Raw genomic sequence first — 19,512 nt, forward strand, 5'->3', positions numbered from 1 at the left:
TCTGCTAGAAGTTACTGCAGACAATGAAGGAAGTTCCTCAAAATTCGCCTTGAAAGGCCTAATTCGGCTCACATGCACAACAGTAGGGGGAGATGGAAGCTGTAATTTTACATTCACCGGTGATGTCATCTCGATCACCTGGAAATGACCTTGATAACGGGATACAAATTCTTTCGTTTTGCCTTTTGGCACATACGGATTAGTCATCATCACCCAATGTCCTACGTGAATATTTGGGTAAAGCCGCCATTCTATTGTGAACTTTGTCCTATCTCTCTAATACTTTAGTGTTCATTTTTTTCACCTGCCGCCAGATTGTTTTCAACTTTGTGGATAAATCTTTAACAGCCGAAATATCGGTTCCTGGTGGGGTCTTGAGCTATTCAAACGGAGCTGGCGTCTTCCGACCGAACAGTACTTCATACGGAAACAGTCCTGTACTTTCATGCACTTTTGAGATATACGCCGCGGCTACAAACGCCATTAGGGTATCCCAATTGTTGTGTTGCGAATTTACATAATAACTTAACGTCTTACCTATTGTATGATGAACTCTCTCGGTCCGACCATTAGCCTGCGGGTGTAATGTGTTCGTTCTCAATTTCTTTACATGCAACAACTTGCATAACTGTTTCATCAAATCGGACATAAAGTTTGACCGTTGATCTGTAATTATAGTTTCAGGTGTTCCGAATTTCAATATCCATGGCGTGAGCCACTGTTTTAGCTCGCTGGTCCGGAATAGCTATCATAGACACATAGCGCGAAAAATGATCTATTATTGTTAAAACATAGCTATTACCCGCTGGTGTTTCCACAAACGGTCCCAATACATCTACGCCCAGTAATTGGAGAGCTCTATCCGCTTCTGGTAGTCGTTGCAACACAATTTTGTGATGACTCAATTCCGCCCATTGAGCACACGGAATGCAATTGTTTACGTACTGATCGACATCTTGCCTACGCGTTGACCACCAATATCTCTGTGTTACCCTCCTTTCCGTTGCTCTTCGACCCGAATGACCAGAAAACATTGAATCATGTGCTTGCCTTAAAATTTCGCTTCGCAGTTTTTCTGGTACGGCTATGCGTGGACCGTTCGAGGTTTTACGGTACAATATCCCGTCTTCCAAGACGAACTGTCGCTGCGAGGTAAATCGTTGACAATCTGTGTCGGCGGTTTGTGCCTCCATCCATTCGTTCTCATTTATTCCTGTGCATTCCATGACGCATGCTTTACGACTCAGACCGTCCGCGTTTCTGTGCGATTTACCCGGTCGATGAATCACTTCAAAATCGTACTCACTAAGACGCAAAGCTCACTTAGTTAATCTAGTCATTGGGTCTTTAAGCTCTAACAACCACTTAAGTGCTACTTGGTCAGTAATCACCTTGAAACGTCGTCCATACAAATAACACCGGAAATAGGTTATTCCGAAAATTAATGCCACTAGCTCCTTCTCGGTTGTTGAGTAATTTTTGGCTGCATTGTTTATCTGTCTGGAAGCATATGGTATCAGGTGTACCTGCCCATCTATTTCTTGAGATAATACAATGCCCAAAGCAAAATTGCTAGAGTTACAAGATAATATAAGCTGTTTACTAAAATCTGCAAAAAGCCAAAACCGAACTAGATGTTAACACATTTTTTAACTTTTGAAAACCCTCTTCGCATTCTGCTGTCGAGTGAAATTTTGCTCCCTTCTTCAACAACTGCGTGAGGAGCCTTGCAATTTCCGCAAATTTTTGAATATACCTCCTGTAAAAATTGGTGAGACCTAAATAAGACTGCAACTCTTTTACTGTTGTAGGTGTCGGAAAATTCATTACCGCCTCTATAAGTTTTGGGTCCGCACGGACACCCTCCTGTCCTATAATGTTACCTAAATAACGGACTTCTTGCAACAAAAAACGACATTTTTCCATATGAAGAGTTAACCGCGCTGCTTTCAGACGATCGAAAACTTCGCGTAAACGGCGCACGTGTTCTTGCACGTCCTTTGAGAAAACAATTATGTAGTCCAAATATACCATACACTGATTAGGTTTCAGCCCTCGTAACACGCTGTCTAGTAACCGTTGGAAGGTTGCCGGAGCATTTATGAGTCCGAAAGGCATTCGCCGATACTGAAAATGACCTGTAGGTGTTGAAAAAGCTATCTTCGGTCGGTCTTCCGGGGCGACCTCCAACTGGTGGTACCCGCTTCGAAGATCCAAGGTCACGAAGTACCAACCCTGACCCAAATTATCCAGAGTTTCAGTGATATTAGGCACGGGATATGCATCCGATCCAGTTTTCTGATTCAGGAAACGATAATCACAACATAAATGATATTCCTTGCCCCCATCAGGTGATTTTGTACCCACTATTAATACAGGAGTGGACCAGGGACTACTACTGGTTTCTATTATCCCATCCCTAAGCTGCTGATTAATAAATTCTTCCATGACAGGCTGTAAACTTTTTGGAACACGATACGGACGTTTATACACCGGTGCTTCATTCCCAGTGGGGATTTAATGCTGTACTAATGGTGTGGCGGGCAGTGGACCATGAGAATTAAATAACTCTTTATATTCCATCAAAAGGTTCTCCATGACTTCTCTGTCTTGCCCTTCTAAATGTGCTACTTTACCCCTCAGTGCGGACCAGCTGACAGACTCTCCAGGCATTGTGTAATCTTCTGCGAAATCCTTATCCAGTTCATCTTCCCCTATTATCTCCAGATTCGCTGTTACGGTACCCCGTGCTAACTTCACCTCTTCAAGGCCAAAATTATCAATACTGACAGGCACAACCTTTTTTCCTTCTATCTCCCGCACGTAGGACACGCTACGGCGCGTAAAACACTTCATTTTATCCAGCGGCACATTCTCAGACAAAGGTTCAAAGACACACACGAATTGACCGGCACGCTAGCTCCAACATCTGCCCAGATTATTTTCCCTGTACCATTCGGTATAGTATACCGCGAGTTAACCCTAAGGGACCTTGTACACAGTTTAGGTGGCCCACCCGACGTCTGGGCGGTTCCTTGCGACAGTAATGGTTTTTCGGCCACAGAACCTAGGCGAAATTGTATTCCGTCCAGTACTGCTGTACGTCGTTCCAGGTTAACTTTTGCGTGATGCGCAACCAGGAAATCCAATCCGAGTATGACATCATAGCTGCTGCCAGCAACTGGAAGAACTTTTACCTTCACCTGGAAGTTCCTCATTTCCACTCGGAAGTTTAACACCGCTGATTCGAGTGTCTTCACCTGTACCCCACTCACGCCACTTAACGCCCAGCGTGGTGGATTTAATTCTACTTTACCGAGTACATTTCTACTCGCCACGGATACCTGAGACCTGGTATCCAATAAAAATTTGCACGTTCTGCCCATCACCAAGCCGGTCAGAAGAGAGTCTGCCACTGATTCTGCACTAGCATTAATCCTTACCGGTGGTGTTGCACAGTGGACACACCACCCCCTGCCCCATTTAACTGAGGGGGGTGAGGCCTACCTAAGGTTTCTTACCATGTTTCTGCGAGGATCCATTGCAATTACGCTCCATATGACCCCAACACTTCCTTGCAATCGCGTCTAATGTGTCCCATCCTACCACATCTGAAACATTTTATTTCTGCATTAAATACTACTTTCCTGTCCCGCGTCTTTGTTACTGCATCAACTTCCTCTAACGCCACAGCGATTCCGACTGCCTCATTGAGATTCTTAGGGAATTCCATCCTAATGAGGGAGGTTTCGGGTTGTATTCCCCAAAAAAATGCGTCTAGTGTCCTCTGCTCAGCTTCCTGCAGAATGGCTTCATTAACCGTATCTGAATCCGTTAGCTCATAGGTATTAACTAATTTTTCGAATTCGATCTACAAAAGCCGCTATTGATTCCCCATTCATTTGATACATTCTATTCATTTGTTCTCGATAATATCTAGACGTATTTTTCCTCCGATATCTTTCCAGCAACACTTTTCTGTATACTTCAAATGTCCGAGCATCCCTTAATTCTTCATGGCATGTAACGTACGCTCTGGCATCCCCAGTTACTTTCAACTTAGCCACATGCAAAAGTGTTTCTGTACCCCAATTTCCCAATTTAGCGGCCGTGCTAAGGTTCTCAAAAAAAATCATAACATCCTCCGCAGCTTTTCTCGAGAAAGGGGTGACCAAAGACGCAGCGTTAGTGTCAAGAATTACTACATTAACAGGAAACCGTTCTTTGCTCGCTTCTTTAGACCGAGCAAGCTCTATCTCTAATTCCGACACTCGCTCAAGTAGCTGCTGAATAGCCACCTCGGCTGACACAGAGTTTCATCACTACCAGCTATCGAATCGAGACTAAAGTAAGCCCAGAAAGAAGAACAGGAAGGGAAGACGGATTATGCTACAGGTTCAGACAAACCACCAAACGAACAATGGGCACTTACTTGTCATGTTGCAGGAGTTGCTGATCCATTGTTGCCCTTCTCAGGGCCACATATCCTTGTCGATTACCAGCCACAATTTCCTCCAAATTCCGGGAGAACACCACTACTGTCACCAGTTGTAACAGGAGTATGTGATGCGCAGGTTGCCTGACTGACACCACCTGTAATAGGATGACTGGAGTGGGTGACGTGGTCGGGGTTGTAAGGTGTGGTAGGGTACAAGAAGATGGCTGTTTGTAGCAAACTTACTCTTTATTGTTGGTTCTCCCAATACATTTTCCAGTGGGTCAGCCCCACCACTCGTGTCGTGGTGGAGACGTGCTGATGCATGCAGTCCGGGGAACGTGACGCCGGGCACAGTCAGCCGCTGCACAGGCGGAAGGAGGTTAGTGGAACGAGGCACGGCCCAGCTCGCCTCCTGCAGACGCTGCGGCTCGTGACGACACCGGGAGTCCCTGGTGCAGCAGCGGGCAACGCCCAACGCTGGGCGGTCCTCGGAGACAGCGTCACTCATGACGACGACGTGACACCGACCGGACACCCAATCGGTTGAACCGAATGCCCACGCCCACCTCTGATGCCATTAAATAGTGCAGGCCGCTGCTGAATCCATCGGTTACACGGTGGCAAGTCTATTAGAAAGTTCTCGATCAGTTCTCTAATGCACCGCGTGACATGCAGCCCGCGCCTGCGTAATTCTGCTAATGCTACGTTCTGATGGCTGCCGCACACGTATACACATACCGACGCTCGTTGCAAAACTGTGTCACCTGCATAACGCACTGGCCGGCCTTTGTCCGCCGTTCGCCGTGATGCTGGCGCATCGCGCACTAAAACACGCTAAATCACAATTTCACACCTTATTTCCTAAATATAACCACTTGTCCTCCATACCTGGGACAGGGTGGCAGCAAGAGCAAGGAGGTGGCACGGAGGCCGATGTGAGTTTCCATTGTCAAGACCTGGGCCAGGGTGGCAGCCTTCACTTGCAGGTGGAGCAGTGGCCAATGTCAGTGTCTACTGTGATGACCTCGGCAGGTTGGCAGCAGTTGTGTGGACGCAGCAAGGGTGCCAAATAAGCGTCTATTGCCAGGACTCGGCGCCAGGTTAGCAACAGGCATGACGAGGTGGAGCGGTGGCTGATGTGAGCGTCTAGTGCCAGGATCTGGGCCAGGTTGGCAGCAGGAGCGAGGAGGTAGAGTGGAGGCCGATGTGAGTTTCTATTGCCATGACCTGGGCCGAGTCGGTAGCCGGTATGGGGAGGTGGCACGGTAGCCGATGTTAGCGCCTATTCCAAGGACCTTGACCAGGGCAGAAGCAGGTGTGGGGAGCTGGAGCGGTGGCCAGTGTGAGTGTCTATTCCCAGGACAAGGACCTGGGTAGCTGAAGGTGCAAGGAGGTGGAGCGGTGGCTGATGTGAGTGTCTATTGACAAGCCCTGGGCCAAGGTGGGAGCAGCAGCAAGGAGGTGGCACGGAGGCCGATGTGAGCATCTATCGCTAGGAATCGGGGCCAGGATGGCAGCAGATGCAACGAGACGGGGCAGTGGCTGATGTGAGCGTCTAGTGCCAGGATCTGTGCCAGGGTAGCAGTAGGTGTGACGAGGTGTAGCGGTAGCTAATGTTAGTGTCTTCTGCCAGGATCTGGGCCAAGGTGGCAGCTTACTCGAGGAGGTGAGTGGAGGCCAATATGATCTTCTATTGCCAGGACCTGGGCCAGTGTGAATCCAGGGGGGACGAGGTGGAGCGGTGTCCGATGTGAATGTTTATTGCCAGGACCTCGGCTAGGATGGCAGCAGGTGTGGGGAGGTGGAGCGGTGGCCAATGTGAAAGTCTTTTGCCATGACCTGGGCCAGGGTGGCAGCAGGCAGAATGAGGTTGCGTGTTTGCCAATGTGACGTCTATCGCCAAGTCCTGGGCCAGAGGTGCGGCACATGTCAGGAAGTGGCACGGTGGCCGATGTGAGAATTAATTGCCAGGACCTGGGTTAGGGTGGCAGTTGGCATGGGCAGGTGGAGTAGTGGTCAATGTGTGTGACTACTACCAGGACTCAGGGCCCTGATAGCAGCAGGCGCGAGGAGGTGTAGCGAAGGCTGATGTGAGTGTCTATTGCCAAGGCCTGGGCCAGGGTGGCAGCAAGAGCAAGGAGGAGCCACGGAGGTCGATGTGAGTTTCTATTGCCATGACCTGGGCCAGGGTGACAGCTGGTATAGGGAGGTGGCACAGAAGGTGAGGTTACTGCCTACTCCAAATACTAGGGCCTGGGCCTCAGCCAGTGTGGGGAGCTGGAGCGGTAGCCAACGATACCGTCTATTGCCAGGACCTGATCCAGAGTAGCAGAAGATGCAAGTAGATGGAACAGTGGCTTTTGTGTCTACTGCCAGGCCCTGGGCCAAGGTAGCAGCAGGTGTGAAACAGTTGCGTGGTTGCTGATGTGAGCATCTATCGCCAAGTCCTGGGGCAGGCAGCAGCAGGTATGATGAGGAGGCGCAATGGCCTATGTGAGAATCTACTGCCAGAATGGTGTTAGGGTGGCAGCCGGCACTAGCAGGTGGAGCAGTGACCAATGTGAGTATCTATTGGGAGGACCTGCCAGGGTGGCAGCAGTTGTGTGGAGGTGGCACAGTGGCCAATATTAGCATCTATTGCCAGGACTCGTGGCCAGGTCGGCAGCAGGCATGACGAGGTGGAGCAGTTCCTGATGTGAGCGTCTACTGCCAGGATCTGGGCCAGGGTGGCAGCAGGCTGGAGGAGGTAGAGTGGAGGCCGATGTGAGCGTCTATTGCCGCGATCTGGGCCACAAAGGTTGCAGGAGCGAGGAGGTGGCTCAGTGGCCGAAGTAAGTGTCTATTGCCAAGGGGTGGTCCTGGGAGACAGCAGTTGTGGGAAGGTAGCGCAGTGGTTGATATGAGCTGTTATTGCCAGGACCTGGGCCAAGGTGGCAGAATGCTCGAGGAAGTGGAACAGTGGTTGATATGATCGCCAATTGCCGGACTTTAGCTAGGAGGCCAGCAGGCTCGAGGAGGTGGGGCGGTGGCTGATGTGTACATCTAATGTGAGCACCTGGGTCAGGGTGGAAGCAGCCATGAAAATTTGGAGTAGAGGCCAATTTGAGCGTCTCTTGCTATTACATGGGCCAGGGTGGCAGCAGTCATGATTAGGTGGAGTGATGATGATGTGAGCGTCTATCGCCAGGTCCTGGGCCATGGTGGCAACAGGCATGACGAGGTGGTGTGGTGGCCGATGTGAGCGTTAATTGCCAGTATCTGGGCTTGGGTGGAAGCAGCTGTGGGGATGTGGTGTGGTGGCAGATGTGTGCATCAATTGTCAAGATCTGGGCCTGGGTGGTAGCAGGTGTGGTGAAGTGATGCGCTGGCCAGAGTGAGCGTCCATTGCCATGACCCAGGCCAGGGTAGCAGAAAGCGCGTGGGGTTGGAGCGATGGCTAATGTGAGCATCTATTGCCATGATCTAGGCCAGGGTGGCAGCTGACAGGAGGATGTGGCCTAATCCCAAGACCTGGGCCAGGGTGGCAGCAGGAGCGAGGAGGTGGCAAAGAGGCCATTGTGAATTTCTGTTGCCATGACATGGTGGCAGCCTATGTGAGGAGGTGGCTTGGTAGAAGAAGTGAGCGCCTATTGCGAGGACCTGGGGCAGGGCAGCAGCAGGTGTGCGGAGGTGGAGCCGTGGCCAATGAGAGTGGCTATTGTCAGGACCTGGGCCAGAGTGGCAGATCACGTGAGGATGTGGACAATGGCTGATGTGATTGTCTATTGCCAGGCTTAGGTAGGATTATCTTGGAAATAAATGATGAGGTAAGATAATGGAAAATAAATTATGAGATAAGAAATATGTGAACACATAAATACAGAAAGCATGCCTTAATAGAATTTTTTGTGTGTGAACAAATGTTGAAATAAGAGGAAAAATCTATGGAATGAAGTTTTGGTTTGGACTGCAGTACCAAATGTTACACTGAAAACACACCCTGTCCTTTCCTTTTGTGTTATTCCGCTATGTTTATCAAAACAAGACATGGTTGTCTCACTGGGAGGTCCGCGATCGTTCATTAAGTAAAATATGGCGTTTCAGTCTTCGATCGCTATTCTTTATTTTCAATAACCGGTTTCGGGCTAGCTGCCCATCTTCAGATCATATGTTGTAGTTACAGAGTAACTTGTCCGTACAGAACACACAGTGAACTGCGTGTTCTGTACGGACAAGTTACTCTGTAACTACAACATATGATCTGAAGATGGGCAGCTAGCCCGAAACCGGTTATTGAAAATAAAGAATAGCGATCGAAGACTGAAACGCCATATTTTATTCCGCTATGTGTTTGTGTACCCTTGTGTATTTCTGTTTTTCCTGTATTTATGTGTTTAGCTTACAAGATTTATGTTGTAGAATTTTTCTAATACTAGGCTACATACACAATGATGAGGAATACTGTTATCCTCAATTACAATTTTCATTAATAACATGTTATTTACTTTGTAAAAATGGATAGACATTGTTTTTGAAAGCTATTCTGATCTTTTATGTATAACCTTATGTCATAATTCGTGTAACACTGATGTCTATGTTTATTTCTATTCTTTTGTAAAGCTTGTAATATTACAAGTGTTATCTGTATTTTTATGTTTTCAATGACGTTTTCTGTACCTTTGTAATTGTATTCTCATGTTAAAAATTTGTAATTGACACCAGTTTAGCAAATTAAGTAACTTGTAAGCATTCATTTCAGTGCACACGTTTCTGTTGGTCATAGTATATGCACAATATGAGAGAACTTGGGACTGTTATTGTTTGCATGCGTGTTAATAATTCAGCAAGTGACTGGTTAACAGCGTTGCTGGTTCTAAGGACAATTCCAAAAACTTTGTGAGTGCATAAGTAGTGGTTTATGGACTTGATATATTGTCCGCAAGACTCTTCGATGGTGATTGTGCACCCGCACAGCAGCAACAGATGGCTGCTGGCCGTCTCTACAAGGACTGCAGTGGGTCTGCACCTTTGATGGCCCACCAATATCAGACTCTCTACCAGGACTACAGTGAGTGTGCTCTGTGATGACCTCCCTACCAATATTCTTCAAAAAATCGAATGACTCTGTTGTGGGTTCGCTCTGTTCTGGCCCATTACCTGTCTGCATATCAAGAGTCAGGACTGTCTTTCCGTTGGAAGGACAATACTACTTCTTCAAGACCGAATGGAAATCCACTACTTTCGTGTGCATTTTCTTTTACTGCTCAGACTTTGAGAAAAAAAATAAAACTGTAATTACTATTGTGATGAATGATCAGGACTGTGTTTATGAGAGCAATTTCTGCTTTTGACCAAAGTTGCATCAATAAGTGTGTGCATTTGATATCTTTGTTATTGTAATTATGAAAAATTTTATCAAATCATTGTTGGGCACTGCCCAAAACAATTTGTAAAATTTTTTGTGGGGAGCATGGGGGCTATGTAAGTAGGTTGTTTAGGTTTTTATGTTGGTAACGCTCTGTATGAAAATCACTGATCGTGCAGTGTGCAGCCTGTGGCTGTTTTGTATTGTTGGAATATTTGCTATTGTAGTGTTGGGCAGCGGAATGTGAACAGTGCGTAGCTTTGCGCAGTTGGAAGAGAATCACCAGCAGTGGTGGATGAGGGGAGAGAGATGGCAGAATTTTAAGAGCGGACGATCTGGACGTGTGTCCGCCAGAAAGTGTAAATTAGTAATACTGGATATCATGAACATATACAGGGTGAGTCACCTACATTACCGCTGGATATATTTCGTAAACCACATCAAATACTGACTAATCGATTCCACAGACCGAACGTGAGGAGAGGGGCTAGTGTAATTGGTTAATACAAACCATAAAAAAATGCACTGAAGTATGTTTTTAACACAAACCTACGTTTTTTTAAATGGAACCCCGTTAGTTTTGTTAGCCCATCTGAACATATAAACAAATACGTAATCAGTGCCGTTTGTTGCATTGTAAAATGTTAATTACATCCGGAGATATTGTAACCTAAAGTTGACGCTTGAGTACCACTCCTCCCCTGTTCGATCGTGTGTATCGGAGAGCACCGAATTACGTAGGGATCCAAAGGGAACGGTGATGGACCTTAGGAACAGAAGAGACTGGAACAGCACATAACGTCCACGTGCTAACACCTTTTTATTGGTCTTTTTCACTGACGCACATGTACATTACCATGAGGGGTGAGGTACACGTACACAGGTGGTTTCCGTTTTCAATTACGGAGTGGAATGGAGTGTGTCCCGACATGTGAGGCCAATAGATGTTCAATGTGGTGGTCATCATTTGCTGCACACAATTGCAATCTCTGGCGTAATGAATGTCGTACACGCCGCAGTACATCTGGTGTAATGTCGTCGCAGGCTGCCACAATACGTTTTTCATATCCTCTGGGGTTGTAGGCACATCACGGTACACATTCTCCTTTAACGTACTCCACAGAAAGAAGTCCAGAGGTGTAAGATCAGGAGAACGGTCTGGCCAATTTATGCGTCCTCCACGTCCTATGAAACGCCCGTCGAACATCCTGTCAAGGGTCAGCCTAGTGTTAATTGCGGAATGTGCAGGTGCACCATCATGCTGATACAACATACGTCGACGCGTTTCCAGTGGGACATTCTCGAGCAACGTTGGCATTCTGTAGAAACACGATGTATGTTGCAGCTGCTCGCCGACCGTGGCCCGTGTTTGTTACAACACGCAAGTGAACGTCGGAGGTTTCAAGCGTCAACTTTAGGTTACAATATCTCCGGATGTAATTAACATTTTACAATGCAACAAACGGCACTGATTACGTATTTGTTTATATGTTCAGATGTGCTAACAAAACTAACGTGGTTCCATGTAAAAAAAACGTAGGTTTGTGTTAAGAAACATACTTCCGTGCATTTTTCTATGGTTTGTATTAAACAATTACACTAGCCCCTCTCCTCACGTTCGGTCTGTGGAATCGGTTCGTCAGTATTTGATGTTGATTACGAAATATATCCAGCGGTAACGTTAGGTGACTCACCATATATATATATATATATATATATATATATATATATATATATATATATATGTATATATATATATATATATATAACGACTTTATTAAGGTAAATACATTGATTGTTCTCTATGAAAATCTTTCATTTGCTGACAATGCCTATCAGTAGTTAGTGCCTTCTGTAGCTAGAATGTTTCATTTAGCTGGCAGAAGTCGCGCTCGCCGTATTGCAGTACTTCGAGTAACGAAGATTTTTGTGAGGTAAATGATTCATGAAAGGTATAGGTTATTGTTAGTCAGGGCCATTCTTTTTTAGGGATTTTTGACAGTCAGATTGCTTTGCGCTAAAAGTATTGTGTGTCAGTTCAGTGTTGATCAGAATAAGTAAAGAGAGCAAGGAATGAGTATGTTCAGGTTTGCTCAGCTGTTTGAAAATAAAATAACGTAGAGGTTTATCAGCACAATAATTAATTAATTTTTCAAAGGGTATATTTCAAGTTGTGTGGAGGTGACACAGTGACCGATGAGAGCGTTAGACGCCAGGATGGCAGCAGGCACAAAGAGATGGAAAGGTGGCTGCTGTGAGCGTCTACTGCCAGGATCTGGGCCATGGTAGTAGTAGGCGTAAGGAGGTGTAGCGGTTGCTGTTGTTAGTGTCTATTGCCAGGATCTGGGCCAGGGTATCAGAATGCACAAGGAGGTGGAACAATACCTGATGTGAGCGTATATCGCGAGGTTCTGGACCAGGGTGGCAGCAAGTGGGAGGAGGTAGCGTGGTGGCCGGTGCGAGTGTTTATTGCCAGGACCTGGGCCTGGGTGGAAGCAGGTGTGGGGAGGTGGAGCGGTGGCTGATGTGTCTATCGCCAGGACTTAAGCCAGGGAGACAGCAGGCGCAAGAAGGTGGATTTGTGGCTGATTTAAGTGTCTACTGCCAAGACCTGTGCTAGGGCGACAGCATGTGTAAGGAGGTGGCGCTGTGTCCGACGTGAACATCTCTTGCCATTACGTGGGCCAGGGTAGCTATAGTCATGATTAGGTGGGTAGGTGACTGATGTGAGCGTTCATCACCATGTCCTGGGCCTACTGCCGGGGTACCAGTTCCAAGCGATATACACTCACATCGGCCACCGAGACACCTCTTCTCGCCTGCTCCCCCCCTCACCCAGGACTTTGCGATAGTCACTCACATCATCCTCCACACAACCTCCTCGAACCTGCTGCCACCCTTGCCCAGATCCTAGCTGCACTCACAGCAGCCACTGCTCCACCTCATGATGCCTGCTGCCAAGCTGGCAGGGGCTGGCAGTGGGTCGGTGGCCGATGTGTGTGTTTGTTGGCAGAACCTTGGCCTGGGTGGAAGCAGATGTGGGGAGGTTGCGTGATGGGAGATTTGAGCGACCATTACCAGTACCTGGGCCAGGGTTTCAGCAGGTGTGGGGAGGTAGAGCGGTGGCCAATGTGAGTGTCTATAGCCAGGACCTGGGCCAGGTTAGCAGCAGCCGTGATTAGGTGTAGCGGTGGCTGATGTGAGTTTCTATAGCCAAGACCTTTCCCAGGGTAGCAGCAGGCGTGATGACTTTGCGTGGATGCCGATGAGTTTGTCTATCGCCAGGTCCATGGCCAGGGTGGCAGCAGGCAGAAGGAGGTATCGCGGATTCCGATGTTAGTGTTTATTGCCAGCACCTGGGCATGGGTGGAAGCAGGTGTTGGGAGGTGGTGTGTTGGCACATGTGAGCGTCAATTGCCAGAGTCTGGGTCTGGGAGGCAGCAGGTGTGGGGAGGTGGAGTGGTGGCCAATGTCAGCATCTATTGACAGCACCTGGGCCAGTTTAGCAGAAGATGCAAGGAGGTGGAGCGGTAGCTGATGTGTATATTTCCAGGGACAGGCTGCCAGCAGGCACAAGGAGGTTGCATGTTTGCCAATGTGAGCATCTATCACCAGGTAGGTCCTGGGACTGGTTGGCAGCGGGTGCGAAGAGGTGGCGCAGTGGCCGATGTGAGCATCTATTGCCAAGACGTGGTTTAGGGTGGCAGCTGGAACATACAGTTCGAGCAGTGGCTAATGTGAGCATCTATTGTGAGGACCTGGGCAGGGTATCAGCAGTTGGCTGGAGGTGGCACAGTGGCCGATGTGAGCGCCTATTGCCAGGACTCGGAGCCAGGTTGGCAGCAGGCACAACGAGGTGGAGTGGTGGCTGATGTGAGCATCTACAGCCAGGATCTGAGCAAGGGTGGCATCAGGTTCGAGGAGGTTGAGTGGAGGCCGATGTGAGCGTCTATTGCCCGGACCTGGCGCAGTATTGCAGCAGGGGTGATGAGGTGGAGAGGTGGCTGATGTGATTGTTTATTGGTAGGATCCTGGCCAGGGCGGAGCAGGTGTGAGTAGTTTGTGTGGTTTCCATAGTGAGCGACTATTGCCAGGTCCAAGGGCCAGGGTGACAGCCAGCGTGAAGAGGTGTCTCGGTGGGCGATGTTGGCATTTATTTCCAGGACCTGGGCCTTGGTGGAAGCAGGTGTGGGGTGGTGGTGTGGTGGCAGATGAGAACGTCAATTGCCAGGACCTGGGCCAGGGTGGCAGCAGGTTCGAAGAGGTGGAGCAGTGGCTGATGTGAGCATCTATTGTCAGGACCTGGGCCACCTTGGAAGCAGGCACGAAGAGTTGGAGTGGAGCCCAATTTGTGCGTCTATTGCCAAGACATGGACCAGGGCGATCGCAGGTGAGTGGAGGTGGAGCGGAGGCTGATTTAAGTGTCTACTGCCAAGACCTGGGCTAGGGTGACAGCGTATGTGAGGAGGTGACACTGTGTCCGATGTGAACGTCTCTTGCCATTACCTGGGCCAAGGTGGCAGCAGTCATAATTAGGGGGAGTGGTGGCTGATGTGAGCGTCTATCGCCATGTCCTGGGCCTCCAGCCACTCTGTTTCAGGTCTAGGAGATAGACACTCTCATCGGCCAACGCGCCACCTCCTCCCACCCACTGCCACCCTGGCCCAAGACCGGGCGATAGACAAACACATCGGAAACCAGGCAACCTCCTTTCGCCTACTGCAACACAGACCCAGGTCCTGGCAATAAATGGTAACATTGTCAACTGAGCCACCTCTTTATCCTTGCTGCCACCCTGACCGAGGACCTGGCAATAGTCGCTCACATCGGCCTCCACTCTACCTATTCATCTACATCTACATACATACTCCGCAATTCTCCATACGGTGCGTGGCGGAGGGTACCTCGTACCACAACTATCACCTTCTCTCCCTGTTCCACTCCCAAACAGAACAAGCCCTAGTCTCTCTTATCTTATTTTTGTGGTCTTTCCGCGAAATGTAAGTTGCTGGCAGTAAAACTGTACTGCAGTCAGCCTCAAATGCTGGTTCTCTAAATTTCCTCATTACCGATTCACGAAAAGAACGCCTCCTTTCTTCTAGAGACTCCCACCCGAGATCCGGAAGCATTTCCGTAACACCCGCGTGATGATCAAACCTATCAGTACCAAATCTAGCAGCCCGCCTCTGAGTGTTTCTATGTCCTCCCTCAATCAGACCTGTAGGGATCCCAAACGCTCGAGCAGTACTCAAGAATAGGTCATATTAATGTTTTATAAGTGGACTCCTTTACAGATGAACCACATCTTCCAAAAATTCTACCAATGAACCGAAGACGACTATCCGCCTTCCCCACAACTGACGTTACATGCTTGTCCCACTTCATATCGCTCTGCAATGTTATGCCCAAATATTTAATCGACGTGACTGTGTCAAGCACTACGCTACTAATGGAGTATTCAAACATTACAGGATTCTTTTTCCGATTCATGTGCATTAATTTACATTTATCTATATTTAGAGTTAGCTGCCATTCTTTAAACCAATCACAAAGGCTGTCCAAGTCATCTTGTATCCTCCTACAGTCACTCAACGACGACACCTTCCCGTACACCACAGCATCATCAGCAAACAGCCGCACATTGCTATCCACCCTATCCAAAAGATCATTTATGTAGATAGAAAACAACAGCGGACCTACCACACTTTCCTGGGGCACTCCAGATGATACTCTCACCTCCTATGAACACTCACATCGAGGACAACGTACTGGGTCCTATTACTTAAGAAGTCTTCGAGCCACTCACATACTTGGGAACCAATCCCATATGCTCGTACCTTAGTTAGGAGTCTGCAGTGGGGCACTGAGTCAAATGCTTTCCGGAAGTCAAGGAATATGGCATCCGTCTGATACCCTTCATCTATAGTTTGCAAGATATCATGTGAAAAAAGGACGAGTTGCGTTTCTCAGGAGCAATGCTCTCTAAAGCCGTGCTGATGCACGGACAGCAACTTCTCTGTCTCAAGGAAATTCATTATATTCGAACTGAGAATATGTTCGAGCATCCTGCAACGAACCGATGTTAAGGATATTGGTCTGTAATTTTGAGGATCCGTCCTTCTACCCTTATATACAGGCGTCACCTGCACTTTTTTCCAGTTGCTCGGTACTTTACGTTGGGCAAGAGATTCGCGATAAATGCAAGCTAAGTAAGGAGCCAATGCAGTAGAGTACTCTCTGTAAAACCGAATTGGAATCCCACCAAGAACTTGCGATTTATTTATTTTCAACCCATTCAGCTGCTTCAGAAGCCCAGGGATGTCTATCACTATGTCCTCCATACGGGAATCTGTACGAGACTGAAACGGCGGTATGTTTGTACGATCCTCCTGCGTGAAAGATTTCTCAAATGCTAAATTTAAAATTTCAGCTTTCGTTTTGCTGTCTTCCGTTACCAGGCCAGACTGATCAGTGAGTGACTGGATGGAAGCCTTCGACCCGCTTACCGATTTTACGTAAGACCAGAATTTCCTTGGGTTTTCAGCAAGATCTTTTGCTAGGGTATGACGATGGTAGTGGTTGAATGCTTCGCGCATCGCTCTTTTTACAGCAGCACGAATTTCTACTAACTTTTGCCTGTTCTCATTCTCCCGATCTTTCTTGTACCGCGAGTGCAACTGCCTTTGCTTCCTGAGCATTCTCCGAATTGTGCTGTTAACCCACGGTGGGTCTTTTCCGTCCGTAACCCACTTTTTCGGCACATACTTGTCCAATGCATGATTTACAATGTGTTTAAAATTTGCCCATAAATCTTCCACGTCCATCGTACTGGAAGTAAATGAAGTCGATTCATTTACTAAGTGGGATGCTAACAACTGCTTATCTGTTCTTTCTAGTAAGAATACTCTCCTAGCCTTCTTGACCGACTTTTGAACTTTCGTAACCATTGTCGTAATGACAACATCATGATCACTAATACCTGCCTCAACACTGACACCGTCGATGAGGTCTGGTCTTTTCGTGGCTACCAGATCTAAAATATTTCCATTACGTGTTGGCTGTCGATTTAGCTGCTCAAGACAGTTTTCGGATAATTTGTTCAAAAGTAATTCATACGACGGCTTGTCTGTACCACCTGTAATGAATCCATAGACATCCCAGTCTATACTAGGTAGATTGAAGTCGCCTCTGACTAATATAGCATGATTCGGGTACTTCGACGATACAGAATGTAGGCTCCCTTTGAATGAATCTAGAACTGTCACAGTGGAACCAGGTGGCCGGTAATAACACCGCATAATTAACTTTATTGCCCATAGCCCTGTTAAACGTGTCCAGAAAACTTCACAATCACACTCAACTTCGACCCAAGTAGACACAATATTTTTGACAACAACAATGAAGACACCACCTCCTACGGTGACTCATCTGTCTTTCCGATAAACGTTCCAACCCTCACCAAATATTTTAGAACTTTCTATCTCAGGGTTCAGCCAGGTCTCAGTCCCGAGAATAATTTGCGGGCCACACGCTTCCTGGAGGGCAGTAAATTCAGGAACTTTATTCCAAACACACTGAAAATTTACTGCTAATATCTTGATAGCTGAAGCGTCCTGATTTCTCTGCGTACACATCGACTGGTGAGTGTTCATCAGGACACCTCGCACTACTACTGCCTAGCCTAAAACACCCCCATGTGCACGCCACCCTTGCCCAGATCCTCGCTCTAGACACTCACATCTGCTTCTGCTCCACCTCGTCATGCCTGCTGCCAACCTGCCAGGGACGAAGCGGTGCATGTGAGTGTATATTGCCAGGATCTGGGCCAGGGTGGCAGCAGGCATGAGGAGGTTGCGTGGACTACGATGTGTGTGTGACTATTTCCAGGTCCATGCCCAGGGTGGCAGCAGGCAGGAGGAGGTGGCGCAGTGGCCGATGTTAGTGTTTATTGCCAGGGCCTGGGCACGGTTGGAAGCAGGTGTGGGGAGGTGGCGTGCTGTCAGATGTGAGCAGCAATTGCCAGACCCTGGGCCAGGGTGATAGCAGGTGTGGGGAGGTAGAGCAGTGGCCAATGTCAGCGTCTATTGTCAGGACTTGGGCCAGCTTCGCAGAAGGCGCAAGAAGGTGGAATGTTAGCTGATGTAAGTGTTTATTGCCAGGATCTGGGACAGGGTTGCAGCAGGTGCCAGGAGGTTGAGTGGTTGCCGATGTATGAGTCTATCGCCAGGTCCTTTGCCAGGGTGGCAGCAGGCAAGAGGAGGTGGCCTAGTGGCCAATGTGAGTGGCTATTGTCAGGACTCAGGGCCAGATTGGAATCAGGCACAATGAGGTGAAGCAGTGGCTGATGTGACTGTCTATTGCCAGAACTTAGGCCAGGATGGCATCACGCGCTATTAGGTGCAGCAGTGGCCAATGTGAGTGTCTATTGCCAGGACCTGGTCCAGGGTAGCGACAGGCGTGAGCCGGTGGAGCACTGGCGAATGTGAGCGTCTATTGCGAGTACCTGGGTACAGATCCAGCAGGTGTGTGGAGGTGGCACGGTGGCCAATGTGAGCGCCTATTGCCAGGACTTGGGGCCAGGATGGCAACAGGCTCAACGAGATGGAGTGGTGGCTGATGTGAGCGTCTCCTGCCAGGATCTGGGCCAGGGTTTCAGCAGGCGCAAGGAGATTCTGATATGAACAGGCACAACGAGGTGGAGTGGTGGGTGATGTGAAAGTCTATTGCCAGGATCTGGGCCAGTGTGGCAGCAGGGGCAGACTGGTTGAACGGTGGCCGATGTGAGCGTCTATTGCGAGGACTTGGGCAGGGCGGCAGCAGTTGTGTAGAGGAGGCACGGTTGCCAATGTGATAGTCTATTGCCAGGACTCGGGGACAGGTCATTATGTGTTTAGCTAACAAGATTTATGTTGTAGAATTTTTCTAATACTCAGCTACATTCACAATGATGAGGAATACCGCTATCCTCACATATAATTTGCATTAATAACATGTTATTTACTTTGTAAAGATGGATAGACATTGTTTTGAAAAGCTATTCTGATCTCTTATGTATAAACTTATGTCATAATTCCAGTAACACTGATGTGTATGTTTATTTATATTCTTTTGTAAAGCCTGTATTACTATAAATGTTATGTTTTATTATGTTTTAAATGATGTTTTCTGTACCTTTGTAATTGCATTCTCATGTTATGAAATTGTAATTGACACCAGTTCAGCAAATTAAGTAACTTGTAAGCATCCATTTCAGTCACACATTTCTGTTAGTATATGCACAATATGTGAGAAGTTGGTACTGTTAGTGATTGCACATGTGTTAATAATTCAGAAAGGGACTGCTTAACAGCATTGATGGTTCTAAGGACAATTCCAAAAACTTTGTGAGCGCATAGGTAGTGGTTTATGGACTTGCTATATTGTCCGCAAGACTCTTCGATTGTGATTGTGTTCCTGCACAGCCGCAACAGACGGCTGCTGGCCGTCTCTACAAGGACTGCAGTGGGACTGCACCTTTGATGGCCCACCAATACCATACTCGCTACCAGGACTACAGTGGGTCTGCTCTGTGATGGGCTACCTAACAATATTCTTCAAAATTCGAATGACTCTGTTGAGGGTTTGCTCTGTTGTGGCCCATTACCTTTCAATTTGTCTGGCCGTTCGGTTCTAGGCGCTTCAGTCTCGACCCACAGGACCACTAAAGTCGCAGGTTCGAATTCTGCCTCGG

This window comes from Schistocerca nitens, chromosome 7, assembly GCF_023898315.1.
Source record: "Schistocerca nitens isolate TAMUIC-IGC-003100 chromosome 7, iqSchNite1.1, whole genome shotgun sequence".
NCBI classification, from domain to species: Eukaryota; Metazoa; Arthropoda; class Insecta; order Orthoptera; family Acrididae; genus Schistocerca; species Schistocerca nitens.